General features: G+C 40.3%; 1 pseudogene; it reads right to left on the reverse strand.

The window, feature by feature from the left end:
- Positions 1-9325, reverse strand: part of LOC102865736 — a 107378-nt pseudogene that overhangs the window by 389 nt on the left and 97664 nt on the right.

Genomic DNA, 9325 nt, shown 5'->3' on the forward strand with positions numbered 1-9325 from the left:
AGATGTGGCTTTGAAGTTTCTGTATCACTCGTATTTTAAAAGATAGTTATGTAACATAGCTCACTTTAAAGATTGTTGTTTGTTGGTTCAGAAACAATTCAGGATTTCAGAAGCTCTAAATTGAGCGGAAGAGACTGCCCATATTGCCTCTCACGGAGCAGTGGGTGGGATTCGAACAGCTGGACTTTGAATTGCAGCACAACTCCTTACCACGAAGCTATCAGAAATCTCTATTTTAAAGATGAGGCAGACTTAGGAAAAAACTTTTTTTAAAAGTTCTTAATATTATTTTTTATTTATGTGTGTGTGTGTGTGTACCATCGAATCAGATCTCATTGGTACAGGAGGAGATTGTCATCTTTCTCCAGCGGAGCATCTGGTGGATTCAAACCAAGAGTCTTTGGGATTGCAGCGCAGCTTCTTGCCAGTAGGCCACCAGAGCTTCAAAAGAAATCATTTGTACAGAGTTATGAAGTTGATGTTGCTCATAAGGCCCCATCACAAAGGTATTGGGATACACATACCTTTAACACAATTCTTACCTATTATTATGCAGGAAGGAGAGGAACACCCTGGAAACGATGTAATACCAACTACTGATACGTTTCAACTAACAAAAGCGCCCTGGAAGTGCTCATGAGTCTGTCCCAAGAAATTTGGCAGACAGCTATCTATCTGGCCAAGTGACTGGAATAGGTCTATATTTGTTCCCATACCCAAGAAAGGTGGCCCAACCTGTAGAAATTATCAAGCAGTATCATTAATATCACATGCAAGCAAAATATAGTTGAAGAGCATAAAAAACTTTTTAGAACAGTGCATTGATAGAGAACTGCCAGAAGTTCAAGCTGGATTTGAAAAAGGCAATGGTGGGGTAGGGTGTTATTCATAGGGTTGCACAATTCAATGTGTGGGTGGGTGAAGAAAATGGGAAGGATTTTTGGTGAAAAACAACGCATTCAAACTTTGTAAATAAGAATAAAATATATAAAAAAAAAAGAGGCAGTGGCACCAGGGATATTATTGCTGATTTCAAATGCATCTTGCCTGAAAGCAGAGACTATAAAGAGAATTTCTGTATTTGTGTTGTATTGAATATGAAAAGGCATATTATTTAGGCCCTGTGTCACAAGGCTTCTTGCTCTATAGGAATTTTTAAAATACCAGCAATCAACAAGTTAAAAATCAATAGGGGGCATGGTGCCAGCATGAGCAGATTCTGGCCGCCTTTGGGGAGGAGGTCAGAGAGTCTTAAGACTGAAGGCAGAAGGCAGGAAAACAGGTAGGGCAGAAGTGAAAGGCAATAGCAGTGAGAATACAGAAATGGGTAGGGATAGAGAATTTTAAGTACCTATTTTAGAGGTAAATAGGAGGCTTAAACCTTGGGAATTGGTGGCTTCTTTTTATGAGAGGCAAAGGAAAGGGAAAAATCCAGGATGATGCCCAAGCTCCATAATGTACAACTGGGTCAATGACAATGACATTATAGAATTATCAGGAAAAGAAGCAGATTTTTTTGCATTTGAATTTTGTCTTAGTTATCTAGTGCATATGAGGCTGAGAAAAAAAGGCAGGGTGAGAACCTCACAAGCCATCAACTAAGGGAAAAATCACTAAATTGGTGCTAAGGGGATGAGATCATCTCTGGATAAGCAAACCTTGACATGCCTGTAGAACATCCAGCAATGTCCACCACAAAAGGAATACATTCATAGAAAGCTGCGGACAGAAGTGAGTTGGCATGTGGATTTGGGTTTGTCAGACAGATAGTAGCCAAAGCTCTTAATAGTGGATGAAATAATTATAGAGTGGGAAGAAGTTACTACCAATCCTAAAGGCATGCTGTTCAAATCCACCAGCTGCTCCATGGGAAAAAGATGGGCACTCAACAACCCTGTGATTTTCTGCTTGTGCAAACAGGCTGGAGGGTCAGCTATGGGTGGGTTCCAACTCAGTGGTACTCAACAACAATAATGGATGAAATCATCACAGAGTGGGAAGAACAGTGAACTCGGGAAAAACCTCTGAGATTTACAAAACTTAAAGGGAAGTAGTTGGAAGAAGGGACAATAAAGGACATGAAGAAGAAATAGTAAAACTTCATCTCAATCCTGGTGACAGTAGATTAAGCATTAGGTCGTTCACTAAAAAGTCAGCAGTTCAAATCCATGAGCTACTTTCTAGGAAAGAGATGTGGCAGTGTGTTTCTAAAAAGGTGTTTTTTACAACCTGAGAAACTCTAAGATGTACTTTATCCTGCAGGGTTGCTATGATTCAGAGAGAACTGAGTTGCAGTGGATCATCTTATTCTTGCAGACCAAAAAGCTGAGGTCTAGAAAGGTTCAATGATTTGTCCAAGAGCACATGTAAGTAAAGGGCAGAAGCAGGACTAGAAGTCATCTCTTAACCTCAAATATCAGAATTCTTTCTTGCATCTAGCCATTTTTGTTACAATAATCTTGAATATACTGTCTGGCATTTTCAACATAAAAATAGCCTCCCACACTCTGCTTGAGATGGGTTGACTCAAAGACTGGGGTAATGGGAGTTAGTGTGTTGGAGATGATGAAACTGCCTCAGGATAGAACAGGGCTCAGAGCTATTGTACATAGGGTTGCTATGAGTCGCAAGCAACTCAACAGAACTTTACAACAACAATAATAACAACAACAACAGCAACAACACTAAACCAGAGTTGTTCCCATTATTTTATGGCATAGGCTAAGTTTAGTGCCTAGCCATGTATTGCGCAAGCACCTTCCATGTTCGCATCAGGGTTCTTATCAGTCCATATTCAGCTGTTGATGGGACCTCAGTTCCTTGAGAACAGGAAATGCATTTTGCCTGGTTGCCTGGCACAGAAAATTAAAATATTTGTTGAATGAAGGATTAAATGAATAAATTATATGCTCCACTTCCTCTACCTACCTCCTGGGGCTGTGCTTCTACAATTGGAAATTTTTAGTTAAGGCTTTGTTTCTGACAGGAGGCAGAAAGGAGTCCAACAAAGCAGAGTGAACTTCAGTGGGTCCAGAGTATTGTTTGATTTAGCACCTTAGCTCTGACACTAATAGCATGGAGCTAACCCACACTGAAGTGGAAATATTATGGGGTAGTTCTACACAGGGTTTTTGTGAGTTGGAATCTACTTGATGGCAATGGGGTTTTTGCTTTTGCATTAATAGTACACACTTGTTATCCAAAGTGTGGCCCAGAACAAGCAATATAGGAATCCCCAGACTGGCTAAGTTAGAACCTGCATGTAACTAATGTTTTGGTAGGTCATATACACATTACAGTTTGTAAGTGCCCTATGCAAAGCCCCATGGGAGATATATTTAGGATAGAGTATACAAAAAATAGAAAAGGGAGAAATATAGAGAGGTCAAGATGGCTGAATGAGTGGCAGAAGCAGACCACCAAACCACTTAAAATGGGAGTAACCAAAGCCAAGGAGCTCAATGCTATTGAGCTAGAACCGACTCATAGCTGACCCTGTAGTAGATTTTCAGAGGGTGTAGATTGCACAGGAGGAGATTGCCCATCTTCCTTGGAATCATGTGTCTTTAAGTTAGTAGCACAAGTCCTTACCCACTAGGCCAGCAGTGAAGAGTGGTTCCTTTCCCTTGTATAGACCTGGGGCACCTCTGATGTATATGTCAGTGGCATGGTCAAAAGGGTATACTGGATTTGGAATTCTTATCTCTGCTTCTTATCAATTTACAAAATCATTCACTTTTATACTCAAAGTCTTTACATGTAAAATTATGATCATAATAGTAACTATTTGAGAAGTTTGAGCATAGAATAAAAATGAAGCTGGTGGGTAGAGGGAGTGGGTGAAGGAAATGGGAAAGATCCAGCAGAGAACTGAAAACATAGATGCCTAAAGAGGAGAAAATGAGACATGAGGGCACAGGGATATGAAATCTTTCTGAGCCAGAGTGAGGATAGCACAGCCCTTCACTGCCCTAGAGCAGAAAGAAGGTAAGGAACCCATAGCTCAGCTTCATGGTATCTATAGAGCCCCAACAGCAGCAAGGTGTTAGTTTATTAATTGTTAACTCATAGGTTCACAGTAGTGGTACTGTGGAGTTTATTAGAGAAGTTGGAGAGTGGGGGAGGCAAAGAAGATGTCCCAAAACAAGTCCAGATTTTAGCCTCCAAGTTCCAAGGCACAATTTCTCAATCCTCAATTAGTCCAGGCTCTGGTTTCAGTTCAGAAGTCAAATCCAAATCATCCAGCAATGTTTGCCTCAGAGCAGTTATAAGTCAGCTTCTTTTTCAAGCAACTGGCAAGAACAGCAAAAACGTTTAACTGTGTCCTTTATCCCAGCACTCCTCTGCTTATACCTTGTCACAATTTCTCCACAGAAATGTCACAGTCTCTCCACTTCTAGGGTCTCACTCTCATCAGGGTCTTGCTCCCAGTCTTCCTTAAGTCTTGCTCACCTCAAGTCTTGCTGCACTCTTTTTCTTATCCTAGTCCCACAACTGTTGATGATTTGCAGGACTGTGTGTCTGCAGTTTAGGTAGCTGGATACCAGAGGGGGCTAACTTTATGGCTTTTTAATGGTGGTGATAGTTCAATGGTGATTAATTTTATAAAACACAATGTATGGGAATGATTGTATGAAACACAATATAAGTGAAGGAAAGTGTGAAGCAAAATGTATATGATTTTTTTATGCAAACCAATACAAAATTTAAAAATTTAAACACCCAAACACACACGCACACACACACGCGCGCGCACACACACACACACACACACACCACCAACAAACCCTTGTCATTTTCCTCATCCTTAAAGGAGTGTGAAGAGTAACAATATGGTACTCACACCTAGAGTTGATTCTGACTCATAGTGACCCTCTATTTCCATGGCTGTAAATCTTCCTCTGTGGGAACACTGGTGTATTCCAATCACCAGAGATGCATGGCCTTTTGGTTGGTAGCATGGCATGCTACAGACTCATTAGAGAAAGGGAATCACACATGATAAAATTGGCTCAGAATAGAGACTGATGGAAATTATCCTTTGATTCCCAGTACAGTTCCATTCATAGACCCATGTCTGAGAAAGAGGACACAGAGACTGAAATATTTTATTATATTTTACCATATTAGGCCATGCACAGCATTTTTTGAGTGAACAAGGCCATTCTCCTTCACTTTCCCACTGGTAGACTTGGTACCCAGAGCTTCCAGTCAAGTGGAAATGCCCTAGAAAATATGATGGTGTTACCTAGGAGAGTGAACATACTTAGAAATATTTGGAGAGGATGCTTTGACATAGTCTAAGCTCCTTTGTCAGCAAGTGGGTCAAAGAATCAGTGAAAGATGAGTTATTAGTAGTACAAATCCATATTAATGCACTGACTGGGTATCTGAGTTACTTGGGATTTACAGATGATGTGTAAGGGATTTCAGAAGGCACTCAACCATTGCACACTAGTATAAATGAATTCAACCTACAGAAAAGATTATGGTTTTTGGTAAGACCGGAGGGCATGTACAGAAAAGGAAGGAGCCTGGAAAACAGATATCCCATAGCTCAACATTTGCACCCACCTCCTCTCTATTTTTCTAACCCAGGTATATTGTAATTTAAATTCATTTTCCTTTGCACTCTGTATTTCTGCACACTGACTTCTGTAGTTTGATCTGACCCTGGACAGACCATTAGGCAATTTTCAAGGCATAGTCACTTCCCTGGTGATGTTCTTGTCCACCTATCATGAACCAAAGCAGTTATCAATCTAGCTACTGTATGTATGCTTGACTTCTATGTACAGCTGAAATCCTGGAAGAGTAAAATGAAGCTTAAGGGAAGAGTTGCATTAGTTTACCCTGTATGTCAGTTACAGTTGCCTTTAACTGCAAGAACAACAAAACCCGCTTCTGACTAATAGAGGCTCTAGGGACTGCCCTGATGATGTAGCCTTTAGCATGTTATGCTGCTAACCAAAAGACTTAAAGTCTCCAGTGGTTCAAATCTATTAGGCGTTCTGAGGGAGAAAGATGGGAAGCTCCTCCTATTGCAACATACAGGGTCAGGAACCTGATGGAGGGTTGCTATGAGTTGGAACTCACTCAATGGCTATCAGTTTGACTGAGTTACAGAGGCTTTAATGGATAGAAAAAGAAACTTTCTAGTATAGTGGTTAAGTGCTATGCTGTTAACTTAAAGTTTAAGAGTTCGAACCTACCAGCTTGCTGTGCAGGAAGATGTAGCAGATTGCTTCCTAAAGTTTAGAGCTTTGGAAGCTCTGTGGGATAGCCTTACTCTATCCTCTAAGGTCTTTGGAACAGAATTAATTCAATAACGACAGGATTAGGTAGAGGCTAACTTTCCTGCCCACAAAACAAGAGGAATTTGCTGGCAATGCATTATAGTGTTATTGGAGATCCAAGACGTTTTTTTTTTTTGGTCGGGGTCCTTATAATGTGGACGTCCAGCCTTCTTGCTTGTCACTGCATGATTTTCGAGACGGTCACTGTAGCTCCAAATATTCCTGAGAGTAAGAGAAAGGGACAATCCTAGACTTGTTTTCTATCAGGAAGCTGAAATATTTTCCACATGTACCCCACAGATTTCTTTCTAAATCTCACTGATATTAATGGAGTTACTTGGGTCTTTAGCTGCAAGAGAAGTGGGAAAATTGGGAAAAAAGTAGAATTATCATAACCAGTTGCACCAGTGGTTATCAATGCTATCTGTACTTTATAAAGAACGACCCGTGGAACTTTGGGGAAAAAATTACTAATGCTTGGGCCCAATATACAGGTGGGATTCAAGCAGAGAGAGGTTTAAAAAATTTTACAGAGGACTGGGGTAATGGAAGTAGGTGTGTCAGAGGCAATGAGGTTGGCTCAGGATAGAGCAGGGTTCAGAGCTGTTGTACACAGGATCACTATGAGTCACAAGCAACTCAATGGCACATAACAATAACAACAACAAAAAAGTGATTCTACTGTGTGGCCAGAGTTGAGAACCATGAGCTTAAAATAATAGTGTTTCAGTACCTAGGATGTGGCACATCAACTCCCAAGATAAAAGTAGGTTTTGCTGGCAGAAAGAAGAGGTAGTGGACTAGGTTCTGCTGCATCAAAGACCCAAAGCATATGGTAAAGGCTCTTTGGTTTCCAAAAAGGAGGAAATTCCAGGTATAAATCTTTGGCAAGTAAGGATATTGAATCTAATAAGGAAGTTTAGCCATTTCACAGAGACAGATGTCTTTGTACAATGCATTTTGGGGATCATTATGTCATAATGGTATAAAATATTTACTTATACAATTTTAATTTGGTGAAACAGACACCAAGCAGGGTGATGGCATTCAAAGATAGATTTTTTTTAAAATTCCAAAGTCAAACATTAAAAAAAATGCTAGAATATATGCAAACAAATATGCCATGGCTTGATTAAAGCCTTTTTATGCATCTGAACTTTAGACAGTGAATAAGGAGGGCAGAAGAAGAATCAATGCCCTTGAATTGTGGTGTTGGAAAAGGATACTGAATACTCCATGGGTTGCCTAAAGAACAAATCTGTCTTGGAGAAAGTGCAACCATGGTGCTTCTTTGAGGCAAGGATAGTAAAACTGCATCTCACATACTTTGGGCATTTTGTCAGGAGGGACCAGTCCTTGAAAAGAGATACCATGCTGTGAAAGTTGGAGGATCAGAGAAAGAGAGAAAGATTCAACAAGATGAATGACTGTAACAATGGGCTTGAGCATATGAGATTGTGAAGATGGTACATCACAGGGCAAGTTTCAGATCTGTTGTTCATTGAATTGCTGTGAGCTGTAGCTGACAACACCTAGCAACAATATCACATCTGATTTGAGATTGACTATTACTTATGAATGGTCTTTTCATGGTCTTTTGAGTCACTTGCTCTGCATCTGGAAACTGGACAATGAATAAAGATGACAGAAAAATATTTTATGCCTTGAACTGTGGTGTTAGATATCCATCCCATCGTACTGAATAGACTTCCAGAAGAACAAACAAATATGTCTTGGAGAGGGTACAGCCTGAGTGCTCCTTGGAGGCAAAGATGATAAAGCTTCATCTCATATTTTAGGCATCTTGCTAGGAGAGGTTATTTTTTTGGAGAAGGACATCATGCTTGGAAAGATGGGTGGATGGCAAAGGAAAGGAACACCCTCAATCAGGTGGATTGACAAAGTGAGTGCGGCAATGGGTTTAAGTGTGTCCAAGAGTGTGAGGATGACACAGAATAGAACAAGATTCACATTTGCTGTTCGTAGTTTCACTGTGAGTTGTACTCAACTTCATGACACCTAGCAATAGCTTTATTACTAATTTCCTGTTTCTAGATCTTCCTATCTACCTGTTGCTGTACAAAGTAATTTGTTAAAATGAAAATTAGTGTATTCAAATCAATACGCAAAGTCATTCTTGTTAGGTTATTTTGTCTCTCAAACCTCTTCCTCCCAGTCTCTCTCACACATCTGCTCCAGGCCACAGGTACGCATCTCTGTGTGGTTCCCATTAACAGGCCCCCTGCACGTTCAGGGACCGCTTTTCGTTTTCTTCCTTATTGAGAGGGATTGGCCCTCATCTCCACCCCAAATGTTCTTTAACTTTTCTCAAGAATATTCATTTCTTCCTTTTGAAACTAGTGCAAGGATTGTGACCTGCATGGAACCACTTTTTTTTTCTTTTTCCACACGGAAGTCAGCACTCCACAGCGTAAAATCACAATCGATGGGTGTACAACGTGTGTGTGGCTCCTTGCTCCTTAGTGTGTGATAGGTGCTGTGGGACTCTGGGCCTTGTGCTCCTTGTCCCAGCATGCCTGCTGTGCCATTTGCTTATAGTGTGAACTTCATCACAGGAAGGATGGTTCCTAAAAGCATCAAGCTGGGTACATACCCATCTGACAAGTACTAGGAAAAAAACCTTCCCTTCTCACTGATTTTTATATATCAGAAACCTACCAATCTTTTATAACTAATGAAATATTAACATTTATAATATATACCATTTTATACTGGCAGAATAATCACCTAAAGATGGGCAGTGCGAATCCATCAGCTGCTCCAAGGGAGAAAGATGAGCAATTTCCTACATGTGATTTACAACCTCTTAAAACCCGCTGAAGCTATGAGTTGGTTCCAAATTAAAGGCAGTGGATGACTGAATGACCATTTTATTGAGCCTTGAACCCAGGCTCAAGGGCTCAAGTGACATGTTTTTCACCTAGAAATTTTCGCCATTATAGTTCATATCCTTCCCATTCCTCTCTGTTCACACCATGTTTGTTGTTGTTGTTATTGTTATGTGCTGT

The sequence above is a fragment of the Elephantulus edwardii genome, unplaced genomic scaffold (assembly GCF_000299155.1).
Source record: "Elephantulus edwardii isolate Elephantulus edwardi_28Jun2011 unplaced genomic scaffold, EleEdw1.0 scaffold00203, whole genome shotgun sequence".
Classification (NCBI taxonomy): Eukaryota; Metazoa; Chordata; class Mammalia; order Macroscelidea; family Macroscelididae; genus Elephantulus; species Elephantulus edwardii.